Below are 27,107 nucleotides of genomic sequence, written 5' to 3'. Positions count from 1 at the left end.
TAGGAGTGCATAACTGGGGGAGTTGGTTTTCTATTTTACATTCGTGCCCTAAGCTGAATATCCCTATGTATTCAACAACTTTATTATATAGTTTGATAAAAGAATCATATATTACATATTGATTTGGAAAATAAAGTGGTGGATTTAGTTGTTATTGGTGTAGGAGCACACACTTAAACCATCATTCCAATTCTTAGACCCCTATCATAGTACACTTCCTTAAGAAACCACACCTAATTTGACCAATTAGGTCTGTGAGTCTTAGGAAAGTTCTAGGGTGCTTGAATAGAGTTGGAACCTAAAAGTTTGAGAATATATAGTACCCAATAATGGGTATTGGAAACCATACAAATTTTTCCAAGTCACTTTCATAAATTTTGAGTTATTTGAAAAAAAATGAATCTTTAGACCTATGAGGAAGCCTAGGCCTAGAATCATAAATCATTTGATTGAAAGATTCAAGTCCTAAGACCAAGGGGTCTTATTTTAATGAATAAGGATTGAATATGTACTAGTAAATCTAAGGCTAGATAGTCTATAGGTCAGTTTTGGTGGAGCCCCACAAATTGGGTCCAAGTCTTAAAGAGTATGCCTTGGAGTCAAGACAAGATTATAAAAGATCTTGATCTAGAAGAAAAGAACAAAAGTGTATGTTTATTCTAAGACCTTCATAAAGTGTTAAGAGGCCTAAGATTCATAGGTAATCTACATGTTTTGTTATCAAGCTCTGCATCATTAGATCTACCCCTTCCATCCCTTTGTGTCTTTGGAGGCCTCCTAAAGTTCACAAGTTCATAGGCCAGGTGAGATATGATTCCCTAAAGTTTCCTTCTAACATAGTAAGCCTTGGATCTCCTAGTGTAGCAACCAAGGGCTATGATACCAAATGTAAAGCCCCCATTAAGGAATCTAATAAGTCTAAACATTATTTATCTAGATGGTGAAGTTTTTCTATTTAGAAAAGGACAGGCCCCCTAACCAATAATCCTAAACATTCTCTTTAAAAGGATTAACATAATATTATTTCTAACTTAAAATAAGATTATTAACTATAGAAATGTGATACATTAAAAGTTAGGAAAATCATACAACAAGTAAGTGTAACACTTATAAGAAAATGAAACATAACATTAACCCATTCTTAAATATCCATGATGATATAGGAGGGAGAGAGAGAGAGAGAGAGAGAGAGAGAGAAACTTTCTTTTAAAAATACTCACAAGGTATACATTTCTTATTTCTATCTACCGAACCTAGTTTACATGGATTTAGAATACATAAATTACAACCCCCTTTTCAATATAATTTTTTTTGAATAAAATAAAGTTACATTGTATCAATTTACATGATATGAAATTTCATTATACAAGAACGTTTCATTAATTGCAAGGACTAGGAACATCTCTAATTATCGTCAAGTATTATCCAAGCATCTCTTTGTGAAGAATCCCAATGCCAAGCCAAAAGCAAGCTCAAGTTTTTCCACCCAACCATGTGACCCCGAAGGATCCACCCTCTAGCTAGGTGACAATACCATGATCCACAAGGCCTAAGCATCTAGGGTTTACTTTCAAAAAACATTTTCAATGGCTCAAGTAAAATCTAAAGATCATAAGAAACCACCAAAAGGAAAAGTCTTGAGTATAGGTGTTGTAATCACATCTAGGGGAGTGTCATCATACCTTCCCAAGTTGTTGGGATCAACCTCTTAGGCTTAAGATGACTCTTCTACACATAATGCCTTTTACTTGAGTACTCTAACTAGGATAAGCACAACCAAGTATTACTAGGATCAACCTCCTAGGTTAGGGACCTTTAGGTTACATAGGATATCTCTTCCTTGAGTATTCTAGCAATAATAAATCTATTTTTTTTTAATGTGAAAAACCCAAACCCATCCCAAATTAATTATTATTAAGTTATCACTTGTTAACTAACTCACTATGAAGCTAGTCTGCATAAGGATATGATATTTAAAGATAGGATTCCTTGGCTGCTAGGCACCTATGGTGAGCCACTCACCTAGGGTTATAGTCTACTCAAAATATAACACAAAAAGTCTTAGGATTGAAAAAGGAAAGAAAAAAATAGAATATGCCCTTGGTTGGGAATTAGCATAAAGTGTGAAGATAATCTGAGTAAAAAAATCATAAATAAGAAAAACTGTGCATCTTTTTCCTATAACTATGCATCTATAGAATTCAATGGTGCTTACACTAAGAATGCACATATATCAACTATTTAGATGCAAATATCTTGTATAATTGCACATTCCTTCTAGAACCAATAGTTTTCACATAGCCATAGGATAACTATGCATATGTCAAGTAGTAACGTGCATAAATTGTTACATTGTATTTTAGTAGAAGGGCTCTATCTATGACAAGAAGAATGATGTATTTATTATATATACATAGACATGTTATAGAGTAGTGTATTTACTTAAGTAGGTTAACAGGTATAAAATAGACTATAGTTTGTAAACTTGTGCATTTGAAAGGTATTACTATGCATTTATTCAGTATACTTGTCCATTTTATGTAGAGACAATAACAAAATATATAATAAATGCTATCAAGGTAAACTTTCAGAACCCCCCCCTCTAGAAAAAGATATAAACTAGTATAGATATCTCAAATAAATCTATCTAAAGAAATGTTGATAGGTATCCACTACAAAATAATTATAATTTAATTTACTACATCTGATATTATTTACATTAATTTATTTCCATTTATTTAGTTTTTTACTAATTAAGCTTTTTATTTTGATTTCTTAAAAAATGGATGATTTATATCTCCAAATATTATAATTTAAATGGATATTTTATGTGGTATTTATTAAATTGTTTTAAAAAGTATATTCTATTTATAATAAGATTTAAACTTTTGACTTGTAGATGGTTGTCAAATTTAACCTAAAAGAATAAAAGTTAACATTAACATGCTCACACCATCTCACTCTACCATTCTATCATTGTAGAATGCCTATTGACATTAATTATTGGCAAATCTTTCATTATTTTGAAAAATCAAATTACTTGTATCGACGAATCTCTCAATTTTTTTAATTTTAAATATAATTTACACTAGCAATTATTTTGGAATCATAAATTTTGAGTAGAAAATATTGGTGAATCTCAATAATAATAGGAAGTTTGCTAATCGTCATGAAATATTACAAAAAAAATTGAACATGTTTTATCTCATGGAAATTATGAGGATTATTATCTTATATTTTAAACCAATAGTGAAAACTAAATATTGGTAATATATCCCTAAAGTGACTAATAATTATAATAATTATTGGTGAATTAATTTTAATTTCTTTGATAATATATAATATATTGGTGAATCAAATCTAATCATGTATCAAATATTGCGGTGAATCTTTGAGTTTAATATTTTATAAAATAAATTATTGAGCAATTTTAAATATTTTAGAGCTAAATTTAATAAAAAATATGGAAATTTAGGTTGCATTAAATCTTGAATTATTTGCCAAATTACTAGCAAAAAAATTCTAAAATTCACAAAATTATGAATATTCACCACTAAAAAAATCCTAAATGCTATGAATGAGATTCACATTGTAAATCTTGTAATAGTAGGGACTTCATAGCACTCCTGGCTAATTCTTTAGGTTGGAAGTGTACATCCCATTCTTCTCATGAGGATCTGATTCATAGAAAAAAGAATTGGACTCCATCATACATAAAAGAAAATGACAGTGTAAAGACCACAATTTCATAGCAATGACAAGTAGAGATTAAAAACACTTTAGACCACATTTATTCTTTTGTTACATTTGTTTACACTTCATCTATAGAAACTAAATGATAATATTTTTTGAATAATTTGGGAAGCTACTTGATTTACTAGTGCAAGTATAAGATGATATCTATTGATGTTTGCGTTTGTGTTTTTCCAAGTTCCCCAATCTGCTTTAATCTAGCCTTCCCCTCCTTCCTAGTTTCTTCCAAATTTGTCCAAGTTTTTTTTTTGTATGTTTCTTGTCATTTGGACCATAGTTTTTGCCTCAATAATTTCTCTGCTTTCTTTTGCAGGGAAGCCCCCTTATTCATATGGAGAAATTTGGTTGAGGATGATTGTATCCATTTAACTCAGTTCATTAAGGTTTGATTTGATAATTCTAATTTATTTAATGAAATTTTATTAGATAAGCTTCTAGACTAGCATTTATCAAGGTATCTTGGGAAGCTAAGTCATAGAATAATTGGGTTTTATGTTGGTTGAGAGGTGTGATCCTTCTTACAAGGTCATGAGTTCCAATCTTGTAAGAATTTTCTATTCCCACTTTATGATTATAAGTTTAAGGTTTCATTTCTTATGAAGTGTTCTTGAGGAGTCTTGTAGGTGAGTAAGTCTAAGGTTGTAATGCCCCGCCCGGAGATCCTTGGAAACAAGGATTCAAATCAAGCCAAGATATATATATATATATATATATATATATATATATATATATATATATATATTTACAAGTATGAATTCACATGACAACATCATACAGGGATCACAACGATCGCAACAGAAGAGTTCAACATAATCCTGGCAACCAACGAATCTCCAAACGCCACTACCAAACTGACACACACAAACAAAGTCAACAACGACAACAACAAGATGAGGGCACAAGAAATGACCACTCATCAACAAAACACCAAGCTGGGGTAAAATGCAGAATCTCAAAATTTGGCTAAGTCTGAAATCCTGAAGCCCTGAAAATTGGCTAAGTCTGGATTTCTGAAGCCCTGAAATTTCCTAGAATCCATAACTTATCTCTGAGAGGTCTGAAAAATATCTCAAACAATTTGTCGCATATATTAAGATTTGTAGAGATAGGAAGAATAGAACATTGATGCTATCTCAAACTAATTATGTTGAGAAGGTGTTGCAACGTTTCTCTATGGAGAATGCTAAAGCTATTAGCACACCTTTACCTGGTCATTTGAAGCTGACTAAGGAGATGTGTCCTAAGACACCGAAAGAGCAGGATAAGATGTTCAAGGTAACCTATGCTTTTGTTGTAGGAAGCTTAATGTATGCTATGGTATGTACTAGGCTAGATATTGCACATGCAATGGGAGTCGTTAGTAGGTATACGAGTCATCCAAGATTTGAGCATTGGAACGCTGTCAAGTGGATTCTCAGATATTTGAGAGGAATATCCAATAAGTGTTTACACTTTGGGGGCTCTACTACTGATTTATAGGGCTATGTTGACTCAGATTTGGTAGGGGATATTGATTCCAAGCGGAGTACTACAAGTTATGTCTTTACTATTGGTGGGGCAGCCGTGAGCTGGGTTTCTAGGTTACAAAATATTAATGCTCTATCCACTATAGAGGCAGAGTATGTTGTTGCTACAGAGGCAACCAAGGAGATGATATGGCTTCAGTTCTTCTTGGAAGAATTGGGACATCCTCAAAAGGATAATTATTTGTTCATAGATAGTCAGAGTGCCATTCATCTTGCAAAGAATTCAGCTCTGGATTCTAAGACCAAATACATACAATTGATGTACCATTTCATTCAGTTAGTTTTGGAGGATGGACAGTTAAAGGTAGAGAAGATCCATACAAATGACAATCCAGCAAATATTTTGACAAAGGTTGTAACAAGGGAGAAGCTGAACTCCTCTTCAACTTTGGTTGGTCTTCTAGAATAAATATGATTAAAAGAATAGTAGAGTCTAGGGTGGTTTGATCTAGTGGGAGCCCCATGTGGTAGTGGTATTGCTACAGGATTAGTCTTCAAGTGGGAGATTGTTGTTTAGTGTGGAGCTTGATCAGTCCCCAAGTGGGAGATTGTTATATTATGGTGATTGATTAGCAAAGTACTGTACATACTTGAAATTTTTTTTTGGGCCATGGCTGACATTATAGCTGACATATTATGGTTGACATATGGCCGACATGTTGTAACCCTAAAATGGATAAAATACTTGTATAAAAGAGTTTAGTGTTACGTATTTTTCATTATTTTGTGATGAAAAAGTTGCTTCTTGCAGCGGTATTGAGTTGTAATGGATTACAAACTGTAATCAAGTTGTAATCACTTGATTGTAATAAGATCAGGCTTGCTGTTTGGTGGACATAGCCCAGGGATTAGGTGAACCACGTTAAATCTTGGTGCCTTGTGTTCTTTTCTGTGTGATCTATTATATTTTTTGTTATTGGTTATATTTGCATGTAGTTTTTATTTCTGTCTATGGTACGCGGTTCCTCCCAACCGTCAATAGCATCATAAGACCATCGTGGGTCTTAGCCATCCCCTGCGCGTAACATCCCAAGCCACCGACCAGATCGTTAGTACTGTCGTAATAGGGATGTCACTACTAAAACATGCAACAATATAAGCATAAGGAAATCTAACATGCTAGTAGTAAAGCATAAAGATAATTCTACAATAGATAACATCACCTATCACATGCTAAACAACAGTAAGCAACATATATACTACTAAATCAAATAACGTCATATAATCATATGCTAAACATCATGATAAGGGAATGCATCAAGTAAACTAACATCATCTAAACATGATATAAAAGCATCCCAATGAAAGCATAAATCACAAGAAAGCATACTCCGGAACCCAAAGTACCAAGTGAAGACATCCAGTAACGGTCGTACTAGGACAAAAGATCGTCTCTGTACACCAATCCCTAACAGTGGTGAAGGTAGCTACGCTTCCCAACCACGTGGCACCTGTAGGTCCACACCCACCATGCTGATGGAGATAATGATCCAACCACACACACACAAAAAAAAAACCATGGCTAACACAGATGCCAAGCAGTATGATGACTGAATCCAAGACATAGACAATGCATAACTATAGGTCCTGGTCAGACATCTCAATAGGCTACTAAGTAGGGGCTGACATCCTGGAGAGTAGCTTGGCATCCAAAAGCCCAAGCTCAGATCACATGTGGCAACACTCTCAAGGGACTCCCTTGGAACCATCACACGAATGTAGATCTTTTCATTATCTTTAGTTTTATTAACTCTCACAATTTTATTTAGTTATCACTTACTTAAAACTTCTTATCCTCCGTCAACCTCTGGCGCGATACGCCGAGCTGCGAGATAGAAGCCCCCTCCAGATGCTACCCTACCCTACCCATGCTCATCCAACGATGAGTGCCCGTAGGCATGCAAATTCCCAACCCAACCCCAATGATCAAAACTTCCAAAAAAGACATGGAAGGTCGAAACTCGCAAGTCCCCCGACAAACGTACGCGCACGTACTCGTGTGTGGCGCACCACCATCACGAAGATCATAACACAAGGACAAGAATGAGAACACAATGCAAGGAAAACACCCAACTGAAAGCAACACGGGAAGGATGGATTCTACATGAATCCCAAAGCCAATAAAACTGTACATCATAAAATCACTCAACTGGCCTCAATCCGAGAGTATGGATTCTACACGAATCTCAATGATGTAACAAGACCAAACATCATGAACTCACTCAATCGGCGTCAATTCGAGAGTATGGATTCTACACGAATCCCAATGATGTGATAAGACCAAACATCATGAAATCACTCAATCGGCCTCAATCCGAGAGTATGGATTCTACACGAATCCTAGCATTCACGAAACAAAAGCAAAGGTCCAACAAAAACATAACAAATATAAAATCACTCAACTGAACACAACGTCAGGAGTACGGATGCAACATGCATCCCAATGCAACATAAAAGTGCTAAAGTGGTCTGACTGATATCCAAACAGATCATCAAGGTCCATGACCCACATTGTGCCAAGAAAACTCGAGAAAATAGGGTGGCACACAAAACGAGGTAAAAACCCCAAAAATTTGAAAAACTTCAAAATTAAAACCCATTTGGCCTTTGGGTTCAAAAACCCCAAAAATCCAAAAATAAATGAAATCGGACATTGTATGCAAAAATGGCCAGCATAACGGCATAAAATCCCAAACCCTCATCTCAAAAAATAGAGAAACATTCATACCCGCCCAACCGGGTAGAACTAGCATACAGAAACAGAGGGTAACACTAGTTCTCAGCCTCCAAACAAACAGCTACCAAAAACAGAAGTAGAAACAGAGCAGAACCAATAAAACGGGAAAGCCCTACCTCACAGCCAAAAGGGCAAAACGGGAATCTGAACCATAAAATAAATATCTCGCAGAAGTAGCTGAAAATTGCGGCAATCCAAGGTTTCTCCGAGCTGGATCCAACGAGCCCAACCTCATGACGATCCCATGCCCGTAGCTCCCACAACGAACAAAACAGTAAATCCTCATGAAGAGGATTTTGGGTTTTACTCTCCAACTTTCCAATTCAAAAGTGAGAAGTGAGGAATTAAATTCCTTTTTGGATATTTATTCACTTTTCGGGTGAATAATCAATTAGGGCATTTAACCAGCCAATCTAGTTAAACTCCGAATCGACCCAAACGAAAACAGGCTATTCCTATAAATAGGAATTCATCTATGGCAAAGCTGCTAGAAATTAAAATAAATCAATTAAAAAGCCCGAAAACCCAAAAACACATAAATCACCTTAACAAATTTCGCGACAATGCGAACCTCTAAATGCACAGACACACTTACAGGTCTAATCACATAATGCAAATGAGTTCGGATTTAACAATCACTGAAAGGTTTTAATTAAAAATTTAATTAAGGATATATCGACCATACAAAGGCGACATTGGTAAAATATGAATGGTTGAATCACTAACTCCATGTGCCACTACCAGGGATATAAATCAAGTGCAATTGCATATAATAACATAGCCGAAGCAATAAATGTATTAAATCACCTAATTTAACCATTTATTTAATTATATTAAAATAATCTATTTACATCATTCACGTTCACAAAAGGCATAGAAACGCAAGAATGAAGTAAATAACCATAGCATTAAATCCATCACATAACAAAATCAGAGGATGTCCAAATACCAAATAACCAGATAACATCATAAAACACACTGTCATCTCAAAATGGCATCATCATGCAATATGATTAACTGAACAACATAGTAGTCTATTATCTATGATACTGGAATCAAAGAGTAACATTCGACCCTCAGGTCATCTCAAATGTAAAAGATCACATGAGTAACAAATATCTCTCTAATAAAAAATATAACAAGGTAAATGCCTGCAACACATAACCAAATAAATCAACATGAACAATCCATTCTAATTACTTAAGCATTTAATAATGATTGATTACTCTGCATTAAAAAGGCATTTAAAACACATAAGCAAAAACAATCATAAACATGACTAACCACTGCCATAGGAACCTAGTCCAGTGCAGCATGGTAAAAAGTACACAGTGCAATCTCTGCACACATCTCAGGGTAATCATGGAACAACCTCATGATACCACATCGATCCTGGTAACCACTGGCACAAACCTCAGTGAACCAAAAATCACATCATAATCTCAAAGATCAGTGAAAAGCATAATCAAAGCAATTGATAAAGAAACATAAATCCAAACACCTCAATGGTGTAGACCACTCAGGGTCACAATCATGATCCATCACAACAAAAGATCAGCAAGGTTGCATCCATCAGGATGACTTACAAAAGTCAAATGGGAGAGGCACTACACAGGTGAGTTGGTCAAGGTTCAAATCTCTTGATTTCTTTTATTTCCTTAATTTATTTATAAGTTTCTAAGAAAAGATAATCCATATTAAAACACATACACCAATACACATACAATTTTACTTGGGTATATATTTGTGCATCCATATATACTCAGGTAATTGTGCATATTTGGTCAACAAAAAATAAAAATCAAAGTAAAGCATCCATAAGTCAACAAATCATATATATAATTTTCCCAAGATCCCCAAATAAGGTGATTGGCTTCTATTAGGGAATCTAGGCCTTGAGTGCCTATGAAACATGGTTTTGTCTTTGATAAGAAAATATCATAGAGGCTTTGTACCTATTTCTGCACATAATTACATCACCAACAATTATACACCCACACACACACAAATACACATGAATGTATATATATCATGATATCTTATACAAGAGTGTAAGTACTAGGTAGGTTAGTAGGGTTAGAAATCATAATAATCATGTTCTATGAAAATTATATAAAGACTATTAAACTAAGTGTATCTCTATTATCTCATCTAAAGTATCATCATATCTCCTATCTCTAAAATGAAATATATATCGGGAAGAAAATAAATTAAGTACCTAGGGTTGGCATTACAACACCAATGACAAACCATGTCTTGAATGCAACACATAAGTACTCAATCATCTCCCCGAACATGTTGAAGATACCCCCATAGGAATACCTCCAAATTTCATGATAACAATCTCCCCCTTTAGCATTGATGGTAATATATGATGAAAAACCATAAATTCCAAATGAACTTCCCTATCTAGATTGATGGTTCAATAAAAGTCTAAAATATTCCCCCATTAATATTAATAGATTCTTAATATACTCCCATATTTCTACTTTTTATCTATCTCCTCCATTAATATCAATATATTGTTAATATACTCCCATATTGCTACTCTTTATCTGCCTCCCCCATTCATCAATATAAGTTTTTAATTTTATTCTTCCCCCCATTGACATCAATGAAAAAGGTGTCATTATGTCAATATAAGAATATGGAGTGCTCTTTTTATTTCAATAATCTCCAAAAAAATCTATAAAGATGAAAATTCCAAGTGCTAATAGACAGTATTATATAAATCTTTACCTAAGAGTTCTTAATAACTCTTCTCAAGATGACTACTCCTCCAAATGAAGCATCATCAATCATACAATCCAAGTGTAAAAAAATGGTCTAAATACACTGGATTGATGTAATCTTGCATCAATTACTCTTTAGAGGGTTGGGGAGTAACGCCGATCATACCTCTAAGATACTAAAAAGTATCCTTAGCCAAAGGTTTAGTAAAAATATGTTTTCTATCTATTCCTTTGTGCCATCATACTCCAATCTAATTTCCTTTTATGTTCCCTTCTCTCTCAAAAAATGATACTTGATAAAAAACTTGTTTCATCTTTGAATTTAATACTAGACTCTTTGAGATATTAACTATACTTGTGTTGTCAAAATGAATGATAATAGGTTCTGAAAACATAATACATATGTCCAACATTTTATGCATCAAAATAATCTAACTACAATTATTTGTTGCTGCTACATACTCTATTCTTTCTGTTGACTATGATATACAATCTTGTTTCTTGCTTAGCCATGAAATGAATCTTCCTCCTGAGAAGAATACTCCTCCACTAATACTCTATCTAGCATTCACATTTCCTGCCCAATCTTTATCTATGTATGCACATAAGATAAAGTTACATGGGCTGTCATATCATGATATATAATATAATATACACTTAAGGTATCTAAAAATTCTTTTTCATAATGCTAGTATGTATCTTGAAGATCTTCCTAGAATATTTCTATAATTTCAACTTCATTAGCTATATCTGATCTTGTATGTGTTAGATGCTACAAACCTCCTATCATTGATCTATACCTTACTTGTATTACAATAACTAATTTATCCTTTCATGAAAATTTACATCCTATGACCATAGGTGTTCCAATAGGATTACAAATTTCCAATCCAAGCCTTATCAATATATCCTTAAGATATTTAGTTTGTGATATAAAAATACCATCCTTGGGTAAGTGCACAAATATGGTGTACAAAAAGGGGGAATAAGTGAGCACCTTTTTCTAAAATTAGGTAAACCCATTCTTTGAAGAGCCATTTGAGGTTCATGCACTCATAATAAGAAAATGTGTACAAAAAAATGTATTAATCTGAATCTAGTTCATAAACTACTAAGGTTTTTTAAAAATGGATAAGATTAAGAGGGTCAAACCTTGCTCACATGGACAATATTTCTTGTTTTTTTCTACAAACATAAAAAATGTTGTTGTGCAGTCCATAAAACATACAGTTATATTTAATATTTGACAAACCCTTTGGTAGGATGATAGGTAACAATGATATTTAGAAGATGTGTATTTTCTATAAATTTTTGAAGTGACCTCATCCTAAATTATGGTACCTCTTCAAGTTTTGGAATAACTTGCATCACAATAATCTAAAATCAACACTTTTTAAAAAAGTGTATAGAATCAAGTATCGAAAACTAATATGTAATTTATTTTTTATTTATTTAATAGATGAAAATTTCTTTAAAAAATGGCACACATATTTCTAAGAAGACTCAAGAAATTGCTATAGAAAAATTAACTTTAGAGTGATAATGTTGTCCAAACATTTGAAAATATATATGGTTAGAAAGGTAAGAAAATGTATGAGGTTATGGTGCTAATTTTAGATATACCCACTTCGCCATTTACAAACTTGATGAAGTCAAAGAAAAAAATTGATCTTATAAGATAAAAAATCTCTAAAGCAATAAAAATGGAGGGAAAACATCAAATCAAGCCTTTGGGTAGTTTAACATGCCTATTACCAAGCCTAAACATGATCATGCTTTTATGTTTAACAAAACATGATCACATTATGCATAGTAAAATTAAAATTTTCATACTAACCATAATGTGACCATGTTATATTTTTGTTAAAGTAAAGTCATTTGTAACCTTTCATTAACATTATATATATTATTTATCTCTCTCTCTCTCTCTCTCTCTCTCTCTCTCTCTCTCTCTCTAAATATATAGAAAAAATACATATGACTGGTGATAGAGATAAATTTAAGGATATTGAACCATACAAAGGTAGATTTGTTAAATTTGGTAATGGTATTCGATGTATTGTGAAAGGTAAAGGCACTATTCAATCAACTAACAAGACCAATTGTGATAATATTTATTGGGTTAAAGGACTTGAATATAATCTATTGAGTGTTTCATGGATGAAAAAACTATGATATAGATTTGAATTCCATCTTAGGAAGGCCAAGATATATGATGGAGATGGTAAGCTAATTGGAAGTGGTGATCAAACAAGAGGTAACTTGTTGTACCTAGATCTATCTAATGAGACATGTTTATTTTCACAACAACAAGATACTTGGTTATGGCACAAGAGGTTATGTCATGCAAACTTTGATAATTTGGTGAACATTAGAAAAATGAAGAAAGTAAGCGGATTGCCAAAACTAAAGAAGCTAGACAATGCTATGTGTAAAAAATGTCAATTGGGAAAAATAATCAAGTGCTGTTTCAAGAGAAAAACATATACATCTAGTGACATTTTCTAATTTTTTCACATTGACCTATGTGGACCTATTGATGTTCAAAGCTATTGTGGAGATAAGTATTTAATTCTATTTGTTGATGAATATTCTAGGATGATGATTGTGATGTTTCTCAAAGCTAAATCTAATGATTTTCAGTTATTCAAGTGGTATTTAGCCAGGGTTGAAAAAGAAATAGGGAAGAGTCTAAAGTTTTTGAGATCTGACAAAGGTGGTGAATTTATTTCCAATGAGTTCAATAGATTTTCCAATGAAAAAGAAATTAAAAGATAGATGTCACCATCAAGGAGCCCTCCTTAGAATTAGATAGCTAAAAGGAAAAATATATCAATAATGGACTATGCAAGAACACTGATGATGGAGAAGAATGTGTAATGGCCACCCTAGAAATTCCTAAGAACTAATTAGACCAATTTATGAAAGAGATTTTAATGTCTTTGTATCGATTTAAAATCACATAACATGGACAAGAAGGAATTTATGCAAACTGAAGATTGAACTAATGCTGAAATAATATTAGTTCTCAAACTAATAAAATCAAATACATAGCAATGAATTCCAAAGGCCAAACCCCAAGGGAATGATTTCTAGAATGTCACAAGAGAGGATAGATATCCTCTAATGCCAAGAATAGAACTGTACATCCAAGTTCCTATGAAATACAATTCACCATCATCTGATGCTAAACAACGAAGCTCCCACCTCTATTTATACTTCCCCTACACCCTTCTAGAAGGAAATCAAATATTAATTAATTACAAGTACTAGAACCTTCCACCTTCCAATAATTAATGCACTCTCTAGAAACTCCTCCCTTGCAATACAATAATTAATTGTGCTTCTAGAAAATTAAATTACTAGAGGCTTCCCCTTTTCCAATAATTAATACACATTCTAGAAGCTTCTCCCTTGTAATACAGTAATTAATTAAATATAAACTCACCTTTTAAATTTTAATTTATTTAATGACTTTATAGGAAATTAATTTAATTTCCTCTTATGCTCCACTTAGCCTTTGGACAATGTGAAGGCTAAAAAGTCCACTTAGTTGCTAAAAAGATGGGGACATTACAGTTTGCCCTCCTTGAAATTGAATGTCCTCAAGCAATCTTGCAACACAATGAACTCCAACCTCCCCCTGGATCCTAAATGAATTAGTATGTGACATCTCTATGGACTTTAAACCAATTGCAATCGAACATCATCAGGACCAACCACATGTCATGCAACCTAGCAACCAAAACTTGTGTTGATGATGTAGAAGTCAAAATGTCACTAGAAAGAAACTTTGTAGAAGATATTTGAAATCTCTTATTCCTTGTATCCACCCACATAATATATATTGGACTGGAATCTTGATCATCACCAGCATGCATTGAAAAAGATGTAGCTAAAGGTAAATCATATACACTCATGCTAACTGTATCAACACTAGTTGTAGCCACATCAAAATATATGGACATAGGAACAACACTAATTGCTGCAATAGAAAACTAAATTGAATCTATAGTTGATGAAAAATCATAATCAACATGTGCATTACCATTCAAACATACATCAACCACTATAGGCATACTACTAAACTCCTCATTGGATGGTTTAATTGACATAGAAGTGGCTGTTGATATGACATGATCCTCACATTGTCCCAATCCCACTATTGTTGCATCACCATCCCTGACAAAGCCTCATATGTGGACTTCTAACTCTACATACATGACTCAACACCAGATTGTGAATCAATAATACTAGAGCATAAAGCCACATCTATTGACTTTGTTGAAACACCCACATCACCAACATCATCGCCGGGTGGCTCTATACGTGTCTCAATCCCACTTGAAGAATCAACTACCTCCTATGTTGGAGCAACATAAAAATCTTCAATGTTGATGCCCATCTATCTAGCCATAAGCTACAACATCATATCCATTCACCTATTCTGCTTCGGTTGCATCATATCCATTCACCTATTTTGCTCTTGTTGCATTTGCTGCCCCTCCTCTAATGTCGCTAGTAACCTAAACATTACATTTTCCTAATCTAGACTGATATACATTTTGTCAAGCACTTTTTCCTCTATTCGGCTATCACAAATTCCCTATAAGACCTCCACAGGATGGTAGGACTTATAACTTTGATACCACTATAATGGGCCCTTGCAATGAGCTCTTATACCACTGTAATGGATACCCTAGAAGAAACTCTAATACCATTGTAATGGGCACCCTAGAAATGCCCAAGAACTAAAAAAATTGCTGAAAGAGATTTTAATGTCTTTGCATCAATTTAAAACCACATAATGTGGACAATAAGGAATTTATGCAAACTGAAGATTAAACAAATGCTAAAATAATATTAGTTCTCAAACTAATAAAATCAAATCCATAGCAATCAATTCTAAAGTCTAAACCCCAAGGGAATGATGTCTAGAATGTCACAAGAGAGGATAGACATCCTCTAATGCCAAGAACAAAATTGTACATCCAATTTCTTATGAAATGCAATTCACCATCATCTAAAGCTAAACAATGAAGCTCTCACCTTTATTTATACTTTCCCTACACCCTTCTAGAAGGAAATCAAATATTAATTAATTGCAAGTACTAGAAGCTTCCCCCTTCCAATTATTACTGCACTCTCTAGAATCTCCTCCCTTGCAATACAATAATTAATTATGGTTCTAGAAAATTAAATTACTAGAAGCTTCCCCCTTTCCAATAATTAATACACATTCTAGAAGCTTCTCCCTTGTAATACAATAATTAAATAAATATATAGTAACCTTTTAAATTTTAATTTATTTAATGAATTTATAGGAAATTAATTTAATTTCCTCTTATGCTCCACTTTGCCTTTGGAGAAAGTGAAGGCTAAGCACTCCACTTGGTTGCTAAAAAGATGGGGACATTACAGTCCACCCTCTTTGAAATTGCTTGTCCTCAAACAATCTAACAACACAATGAACTCCAACCTTGTTGGTAAACATATTTGTTCTTTTAGATTATTACTCTTTAATGCCTAATTTAGAAAATATTTGATCAAAAATAGTTGGAGAGCTCCACTTTCTATGCTATTTTCAGTTTTAAGATTTTCAATTTATCTCAGTTAAGATGGTAACAAGATTCACTAGATTCGATGGACTAAATGGGATTAAGTCAATGTTGCAAAATGTTACAGATACCTCACTTCATTTCTTCAACATGCAATATTTCCAAAGAAGGTTGAGGATGAAGCTAATCCACCCAATGACAGAGAAACTTTGAGGAAGCGGGCTAGTGGAAGCAATTGGGTTTCTAGTGGCAATTCAAGCCCCCAAGCTGATCATTGAATGCATTAACCATTACAATCTCAACACTAAACAAATTTTTTTACCAAATCATATAGTTTTGATCTCAATTGACCGAAAAATTGTAGTCAATTGCCTCCGGATTCTAGAGTGGGGAGAATTTTCCAAATTGACCATAGGAGGAGCCATGTCTGAGTTCTCCTTGAAGAAGATGGTGTGGTGGAAGGAAATAATGAGATCTTGGTTCCAAAATCCATAGGGACCTAAGAGTAAGGTTCCAAAGACCTTTTTTGGCACTGATCTCAAGCCTAAAATCGTGGACATTTTGGTTCTTTTGCATTGGTTGAAAGGTGAGGTAGAAGCACTCAATTTTGTAGAACAATATTTCCTCTTAGGGCAAGTCATCTATTTAAACACACATTATATTGATTGGGCATATGAGGTAAGTGAACATCTATTCAGAGCTCTCAATGCTGCAAATTTCTACAATACCTCCTACATGTCTTCTTTCCTAATTTATATGTTGGCTTCTCTACAATTGTGACTGGGCCTTCCCAAAATAGAACATTTTCTTGATGATGTAAAAAGTTGTGAATTTTATCCATGCTTGCGATTATAGAATAGCTATGCAGAGTATGTTAGAGTTAATGACTCTTTTATAATGAGGATTTGTAGGGAACTACAAGGATGCCTAGAGAGAAGGTTTAGCCCAAAATCAATGGCAACCATCAGTTAGTTTGGTAGCTACTTTATTCAATTCTCATCCTTCTCATATTTACATCTTCTAGCCTTCAACAAATTTCCTCTAAAGCTGCCAAGATACCCAAGTGACATGATCATGCTCATAGAGATCGTAAGACAAGCTATCCAAGTAAATGTGCTAAGCACTAATTTAAGGAAGATGGGGTATGAGTTCCCCATGAAGATCAGGGCTTACAATTGTGATTCTTGGTCTGATACCAAAAACACGCTCAAGTCATTTGAGAATAAGTACAAATTGGAGGAATATGAGGTTGTGAGACCCATGTTCAACCCAAATGGATATGCAAGAGAGGTGCTTCAAATCAGGAGTGTAATAAAACATGTCACCACTCTGGAGGATTATTGGGTAGATTGTAGGGATGAGTTGGAGGGTCAAGATCATGCTTTCACTAGGCTCATGGTGGAACAAATAAAGACATATGGCATTGATCTCAATGTAGAAGGATTGGAGGATAATGGACAAAATATGTATGGAAATACATATTTGACTAAATTAAGAGGAATTCCTATCAGTTCAGAGCCATATGTGGATGTGGAAGAGAATCTTGATATCATGATGGCTAGGATAATTAAGAAGACTAGGAAATGGGTTGAGTGGACAACCAGAAAGAGCCAGAGGAAGGGTGTAACCACTCAAGCTTCTCTAGCAGCTACAATGCCTACTTCATCTCAAAGTGCCACAATGGGAGTGGCCATAGCTTCCACCCAAGGACCAGCTCAACCTATAGGTGGTGGTGATAAACCTACAAATAAGAATATCCCTATAGCCTAGACATGTCATGGTGGTTCCTTGCCTATCATAGGAACCCATACTGGTGCTAAAGAGAATAAGGTAGAAGAACCAAAAGATAGTGCCACTACCCCAATACCTTCCCCACATACTACTACCATTCTAATTCCTCATGCTACATGCATACCTTCTCTACATACAACTCCAATCCCATCTCCTCATAATAGCCCCGTGCCATTAGCAAGTGCTTCACTTTTGAGGCTAGGTGGTTCCTCTATATAGATAGTAGACTTAGGGGATGGAAAAAGTAGTAGTAGCGAGTCAACTAAATCAGATGAAGAGATGAAGAATACTTTAGAGATGGAGAAGAGCTAGGCTTCTTCCAAACTCATCTCAAAGGACTCAAAGAATCCTTTTTCTTTAGTTGTTGTAGTCATGACTCTAGTGAAGAAGAAAATGTTTAGCATTGAATCAGTTAGAACAACTTCCAAACTGATAAGAATTGATTCTTGGTTAGAAGATACCTTGGAAAGGAAGAGAAAGAGAAAAGATGAAAGTGTTTCTATGAAGGACACTGTATCTCTTGCAGTTCATTCCAGGACTACATTGAAAAAAGTCAAAAAGAAAAAGACTTTGTCAATACTAGGGCAAGATCTAGAAATAGGGCACTTGACAATGGAAATAGCCAAGCCAAATAAAGGAGGAAGAATTGAAGATATGATGCCTGTTGATTTTACTCTGCATTCGATTGATCTTGGAGAAGCCAAACATGATACAAAGGTTGGCTTGTTGAGATCAAGTAATGAAGTGATAGAAGGACAATTGGAGAGTCTCAAATTGTCAAAGATCAAGATGAAGGTAGAGATAAAAGAATTGAAAAAATTTATTAGGAAGCTAATCACTCCATTAGTAACTATTTCTGGTATGTCTGTGACCTAGACTCCTAGTGCAGCCGAAGTGCAAGATCTCATTTCCTAGCTACAAGAAGATAGGCATTATGGCCAAATTTGTAGGGAATCAATCGAGAGACTTAAATTAGAAGGAGCTTCTCTCATAGATCAATTTGGAAATGTTATCCTTAGACTAGAAATAGAAAAGGATAACATATTGTCTAAGAGTAATACTCTGGCTAGAGAAAGAGTCAAGTGTGATGAATGTAGCTCCCTTTTAAAGATGATCTTCTAGATGAAAGAAAAAGAAGCAGTTGAAGCCAAGATTCTAAAGAAAGGAAATGAATCTTTGTTTGAATGGCTCCAAATTATGTAGTTCAAACTAGAAATGATTTAGGAAATTGAGAAGGGATTCAAGGAAACAGAGGGTAAAATAAAGAAAACTCAAGATAGAGGATTTGAGCTTATGAGAGGACTACACACTGATTCTCAAACTAGTGGTCAAGGGAAGGACCTCATTAGAGTAGAAGTAATGAAAAGTAACTTCTCTACATTCCTAGATAATCTATCTGGAGTGGCCTATAGTAGTCAAGATAGAATCAGAGAACTCGAGACACTTAGTTGGTGGATACATGTGGCTGAGAAAGAGTTGCCTAGTCAATTGAATGTTGTAAAGGAGTTGGCAAGAGAACACTCAAAATGGCTTTTGAGATTCACTAATATATATGTGCCCAATCATGAGGATCTGATCCCAATAATGGTTGCTACTAAGTCACATAGAGTGAAAATAGAAAAGGGGAAGAAGTCTAAATGATTCATATTATGTCCTCTTTTCATTTTCCTTTTTTAATTTTGTAATATGACAAATTGGCATCTTGCCATTTGTCATTTTTAGAAGATGAACCAATTAAACTTCCATTGTAATGGTTATCTCAAAAACTCTATATGTATGAGATGGAAAGATTAATGAAAGGTCGGCAAATTTTTTGGTGTGAAGTACTTTTTGTTGTAGAGACAATCGAATGGTATTTTATGCCAATCATTTTGTATTCTAGTTAGTATTGCATTTAGTTCATATTTTCTCTTTTATTTGATTTGAAATGAGGGAAGAAAAGAGTTCTACCTCCCCTATTTTGATGCAATGGATGAATGTGATAAGTACTGTTATAGTTTATCCAAAGAGGAAATCCTTCCAGCATCTCCAATTTATTAGTTATAGTTCAGATTTGAATTAACTTAGTTTAGAATTAGTTAATTATGTGGATGGGATTTATGGATTCATAAGATGTGTGGATGCATAAATCTATTTTAGTGTTGAGAAACTCCTATCTACCTGAGTTGGATTTTATTTAGGTCTAACTTGGTTATTCCTCTACTGTTTTTGAGTTAAGAACATACCCCAAGGTAGTTTAGGAAGGAAACAAAATTTATTGCAAATCTATTTTGGGGAGCTATACCTACAAATTTAGAGGAAAGCTAAAACATCCATAAGGAGTTTTTAACTATTTGTGATCAGATATTTTTTTGAATTGGGCATTAAAGAGTAATAATGTGAAAGAAAAAATTTGTTTACCAACAAATATTTGGCGACTTTTTCAGGGAGATGAACATTCACTTGACCAAAAAGCCTATGTCATGAGGCAAAATGGTACTACCTCATGAAAACATAATTATAGTGCTTCAACCTAAGCTCAATTTTCAAGATGATCAACAAGACATAATTTCATCCCTTAACACATTCATTTAGAGACATAGAAGGAACACTGAACATTACAAGAACACTAGCCAAGTGTTAGAAGAAGAAGAAATAAGAGCTAAAACCTTAGAGAGAGCTATTCAAAAGAGAGATATCTAGAGAGTAGAAAGACAATTGAGACAAGAAGCTTAGAGATAAACTAGACCCAAGATCCTAGAACAATTTAGGTTCCTTAGAATTACCAAGGAATAGGGAGGGAAAGACCCTATCTTTGATAAACTTACTGAGCTCAGTTTTCCTATCTTAGATGTTCCAAAGTGAAAAAGTGAAAATAAAATTTGGAGTAGGCCACCTTCCCCTATTAGAAAAATTAGGACACCAGTAATTCACATTTCACTTGTCAAGTGTTAGCACTCCACAAAGTTACTACCCCTCTAGTTTTTAATTTCCCTCCATATACTGCCAAGACAATCATGATTGCTCCATGGGCCATGGCAATAGGACCATTAGCATTAAATGTTTATCATCCACTCCTAGCTGGTTTAAGGAAGAATTTCCCTAAATTCTCAGGCGATGGAAAAGTTACTACAGACAAACACATTAAATCTTTCTTCATAGCCACTTATATCTTAGGGGTGGGACATGAAGATATTGCTATAAGGTTGTTCATAGAGATCCTCATAGATAATGCAATGGATTGGTTTTATCACCTAGCTAATGGCTCAATAAATAATTGGGATACATTGAGGATAGCCTTTAAGACAAGATTCAAGACCATGAAAGATGAACATGCCCTACTAACATAGTTGACTTCAATTAAGAAGAAACCCACTATGAGCATAAGGAATTTTGTTGCCAAGTTCAATAAGATTTTCAGCAAAATTCTAGTTGTTGATAGAGCCACACTTGGTAATATGAAAACCTTCTTTATTAGTGTAATGCCTCCAAATGTCAATTATGATTTAAGGAGAGCACATCCCACAGATCTAGCTGTTGCACAAAAGAAGGTGATTGTGTGTGAGGATGATTTGATTTTCATGGGAAAATAGAAATGAGAACTTCAAACTAAGGGAAGTTCCAGTAATACCACATCATCTAAGGAGATGATTTAGAAATTTTCAAATGAGATGGTAGCAATGAAGAAGTAGTTACCTAGATTCAATAGTCCCTATCAGTAGAATTATCAAAATTCATCGAGAAGAAACAACGAGAGTAGATTTTTTCAGCTTACAAGATCGCAACCAAAGTTGCAAATTGAAGTGATGCCCAAAAAAGGAAATATGTGTGTCTTTCATTTGACCATAGATCATGACAGAGAGAATTGTCTATAGGCATGATGCAGTTGTTATCTCCTAATGAGTTGAACATTGCAACTCCTTGTTTAGAGCCCAATTCTTATTCAAATGGTGACTTTGGAAATTTATTTTTAGAACACAAGTTGGATTCTAAATCAAAAGGTGAATATTATGCAACCATTAATGGAACATCATACATAGTACTTACCCAGGGCCAAAGGTTGAAGAATCAATCCTCTAGTCACACCCACAGAAATGACTCTAGTCCTTCAACGAGTAATGTACATACTGATGAAGGAGTATCTACCTCAAAAATAGGTAAGGACAAGACATCCTTTGACTTCATTCAATTTTGTAAAGAATCAAAAATTGAAATTTCCACTATTGATTATTTAAAGTTACATCCTTCCAAGTTAAAAAGACTGGTAGACTGATGTAAAGGAAACACATTAGATGCAAATTGTAATGTAATGGTTGAGAAAGAGGATGAAAACTTGACATCTTGTTTGTTTCACCAAGAAGATTCTATAGTCTTAGAAACATCTCCCGGACAAAAGCCAGAGCCTTTTTATATCTCATTGTATATTAATGGATGTAAACTCAGTAATTACATAATAGATTTAGGTGCATCAAATAATGTTACGCCTTATTTCGTACCCAAAGCCTTGGGTCTCAATCTCACTAAAGTACATGGAATATGCTACTTGATGGATGCTAAACAAGTTCCCTTACTTGGGTAGATTAAAGACACTCAGGTAGCCTTAGCTTCACATCTGGATAAGAAGCTCCTATTGACTATTCTAGTAGCTAACATTCCAATGAGCTATGGACTTCTTTTAAGTAGAAGTTTTTGTTGAGACTTAGGAGGAGAAATAAAGCTAGATTGGTCCCAAGTAGTGATACCTATTGGGAATAAGAAAGTTAAATTAGAGCCTAAAGAAAAGGAAAAGTTCACAGCCTTGAAGTCATATGATCCCAAAGCCCAAATTTTATATCAAGAGCTATAATTTGGAAACTATATGTTGTTTACTAAAGAAAGCTTGGATGAACAAATAGATGAGAACCAAAGCAAGAAAGTTTCTAATGAAAGTGAAGACTTATCAGACATATGGACGCTTGAATTTGATAGAAGTTGTGCTTCTTTAGGATCCAAAGTAGGTGTAGTATTAATATCCCTAGAAGGAGAACCTGAACCTATGGCTTTCAAATTGGAATTTGGGAATACAAATAATACTGCAGAATATGTGGCCTTACTACTAGGGATAATAATGGCAAAAGAAAGAGGGATAAAGATCCTAAAAATTGAAGGTGACACAAAGCTTATTGTGAAACAGGTGAAAGGACAATATTTTGTGAAAACCCACAAGCTGAAGAATTACAAGAATAGGGTTTGGGATGAGATAGGTGGCCTTCTTTATTGAAGTAGTTCTGAGAGAGATAAATGCCAAAACTAATTCTCTAGTAGTCTCTGCCTCCCTATTAATTCCCCACCCATATTTCAAAGACAAAAAGCATCAGAATTAAATTTGTGTATCAGTCTACTATTACAGAAAACACAAAATCATGGCAAGTCTTCAATGATGATAAGAGTTTGCAGATGTTTCTTGAAAATGATAGGTCTAGTTTTGAGCATGAACCCAGTGGAAGTGATCATGAAAGTTGTGGTGCAAATGAGAAATGGAATCAAAATGGGGAAGTTTTTCTGAATTGTAACATTATTCCTCCATATTTTGTGGCTTTGGAAAAACTATTTAATGGACACAATGCTTACATAAAGCAAAAGAGAGTAGAAAAATAACCTACTTTGGGTGAGTATAAGGGAATAAAAATTGGAGATATCCATAATCTTAGAATAAATAATACTGGGAAGTATTGTTTTCTTGAAGAAAAGGAAGCAACAAGAAATCTATTTGTGGAATATAGAGATTTATTTTCTTGGAGTTATGAAGACTTGAAAAGTTATAGAGATGGGAAGGTAAAACACCAAATTTTGTTGAAGCCTAATCTAGTCCCTTTTCAAAAAAAATAGAGAAACTACAATCCTAAAGTCACAGATGCCATCTTCCAAGAGGTAGATAAGATGTTAAAAGAGAGAATTATTTATCCCATTCATCATTCCACCTAGATAGCTAATATAGTACCCATAAAAAAGAAGAGTGGAGAAATAATAATTTGTGTCAATTTCCACAACCTAAACCAAGCATCTGTTAAAGATAACTTTTCTCTTCCTAACATGGATTACCTATTTCAAATAGTGGCAAGATCTTAAATGTTATCTATGCTTGATAGTTTCTCAGGTTATAATTAGGTCAATGTAGAGGAGAAAGATCAGCCTAAGATGGAATTCACCACTCCTTAGGGTATATTTGTGTATCACAGAATGCCCTTCAGACTTATCAATGCTGGTGCTACATTCCAAAGATGAATGAGTAAGACATTTTCTGATTTGAAAGACCGAATCATAGTAATATACCTAGATGACCTCACTATGTTCTTGAGAAAATGGAAAGATCATATGGAAGATTTTAGAAAGGTTTTACAGAGATGCCGAGAGCATGGGATCTCTCTTAGTCCCAAGAAGTTAGTTTTCTATGTAATAGAAGGGAAACTCCTAGGTCATATAGTGTCCCAAGAAGGCATTAGAATCAAACCTGAATGGGTAGAAGCCATTCAAATATTGAGCTTGCCTTCAAATAAAATAGGAGTCAAATATTTCTTTGGGCAAGTGAATTTTCTCAAAATATTTTTGCCTAATTTCACGAAAATAACTAAGCATATAGTGGATATGATGAAAGGAAATTCAAATTTCAAATGGAATGAGGCAAGAAAGTGAGCCTTTCAAGATATAAAGACAACTATTGTGAATGCCATAGTTTTATGCCATCCCAATTATAAATGGGATTTCATTATTTATTGTTATGCTTTCAAACATACTCTCTTGGTGATACTTATGCAAGAAAATGATGAAAGGGTACAAGCCCCAATAGCTTTGATGACCATACTTTTGAAGAATCATGAACTGAAATATTCATAGATTGAAAAACATGCTTTCACAGCTGTTAAAGCCCTAATTTTTTTTAGATTTTATATCTTGCATTCACATTCTATAGTTTTTATCCCTGATGTGGTAGTGAAGAGTGTATTGACACAATAGAAAATGGGTTGTAATGTTAGAGGAGCATGGGTGGCAAAAATATAGGAGCATGATAGAGAAATAAAACCTACCAAGCTAGTAAGGGGAAATGCTTTGTGCAAGGTGATTGTAGAAAATAAGATAACTGAAGGATTAGAAGAATCAGGAGAGAAGCAGTTGGTGTTAGTTGTAGGTCTCTATGATTAATGGTTTGAAAATATTTCTTATCTGCTAACATATGGTGAATGTCCATAAGGCCTAAATGCAAGAAAAAGAAGAGATCTCAAATTGAAAGCAGCTAAGTATGTGATTTGGGATGGTAAGCTATTCAAAAAAGCCATAGGTGGCACCTTCATTAGGTGCATAGACAAAGAACAACAAGAAAAGTTGTTGAGAACATTTCATTATGAAACTTGTGGAGGACATTTCTCATATTTAGTCATAGCTTTTAAAATACTAAGGCAATGTTATTACTGGCCTAGGATGTTTAAAGAAGCATATGCCTGGGTAGCAAAATGCGAAGAGTGCAGGATGTTCTCTGGATGCCCTCAACTAGCTACTTTTCCATTGAGGCCGGTTATCATGAAAGGCCCTTTTCAACAATGGGGTCTTGAATTCACTAGTCTAATTAGTCCTACATCTAGCACCAGTCACCAATATGTGATTACTATGACTAACTACTTCACCAAGTGGGTAGAAGTTAAAGCTACTAAGAAAACTACTTTTGAAGTAGTGTGAGAATTCATAAAGGAGAACATATTGGTCAGGTTCAATGTCCCTATTAAACTAGTGATGGATAATGCATCCTATTTTTCTTTAATTGAAATTACCAAGTTCTATTTTGAGTATGGGATCACCATGGGTCATTCATCTAACTATCTCCCTCAAGGAAATGGTCAAGCTAAGTCAAGTAATAAGAATTTGATGAATATTGTTAGGAAATTGGTTTCAGATAATCAAAAGACTTGGCACAAAAAGATTCATGAGGCGCTATGGGCAGATAGAGTGACACCTAAAAGGGCAATTAGCATATATCCTTTTGAATTGGTTTGCAGAACTAAATTTAACCTCCCCTTAGCTCTAGAATTAGCCACAAATAAACTAAGAACAGTGATCAAAGATGATGTTTTTAAAGATGGTTTAGAAAAGAGGATCTTGTACTTGAGAAAACTTGAAGAAGAAAGGGAGGAGATCATAGATCACATCACACAACATCAGATGTGAGTGAAGGATCTATTTGACAAGAAAACAAGACCCAAAAAATTCATGGTAGGAGACAGTGTGCTACTCTAGGCTAAGCGAAGTGCTCTGGGCTAAACGAAGTGCTCTGAAAGGAATGCATAAGAAGTTTGATACTTTATGGAAAGGACCATTCAAAATTCATCAAGCATATGAAAATAATTCTTTCAAATTAGTGTATGAAGATGGAAAATTACTACCCCTGACCTATGATGGTCAAGATCTAAAGCTTTATCAAATTGCTAACTAAAAATAGGTAACCCTTGTATTGCATTATAGTTTGTTTTAGTGTCTTTTGTGTTTCCTAGTTTGTCTTTTTCCTTTGCTTTTGTTTTCTTGTTCTTTGTGTTGTGTTTTGTTGTGTTGTCACTTTTTTGTGACTTTATTTTGTTAAACTAGAGATTATGAGTTGCTTGCTTGGGTATACTCAACCCAAGTCCCTAGTCAAAGCTAGTTATTGCCCCACTTTTCATCCTGTACCCATTATGCAAAGTGGAAAATGGTCTTGTGTCTCAATTAGGTTTAGGAATGTCTGAGTCTATTTCTTTTCCCCAAGTGAAAAGTATCTCCATCAGGGTTTTGTCTTCCTTCTTCTCCCATGTTACATACCTGGGTGTGTTTTCCTTGTTGTTTTGAGTTTTGTGGGTAGTTTAGGATCCTTTCTGATGAAGATTCTTGAGTCATATCATGATCTTCACAAAGTCATTTCCAAGAATGAACTTGCTCACAACTTAGTATAGTTTGTACATAAAGAAAATGAAGTCTGCAAAAAACCTAGCATTGGCTTCTCCTTGGTGGAGTTTTGAACTGTAAAGGCAAT

This window comes from Cupressus sempervirens, chromosome 1 (assembly GCF_028749045.1).
Source record: "Cupressus sempervirens isolate cs-2001-9-10 chromosome 1, ASM2874904v1, whole genome shotgun sequence".
Classification (NCBI taxonomy): domain Eukaryota; kingdom Viridiplantae; phylum Streptophyta; class Pinopsida; order Cupressales; family Cupressaceae; genus Cupressus; species Cupressus sempervirens.
Note: the sequence above shows the minus strand (reverse complement) of the source record.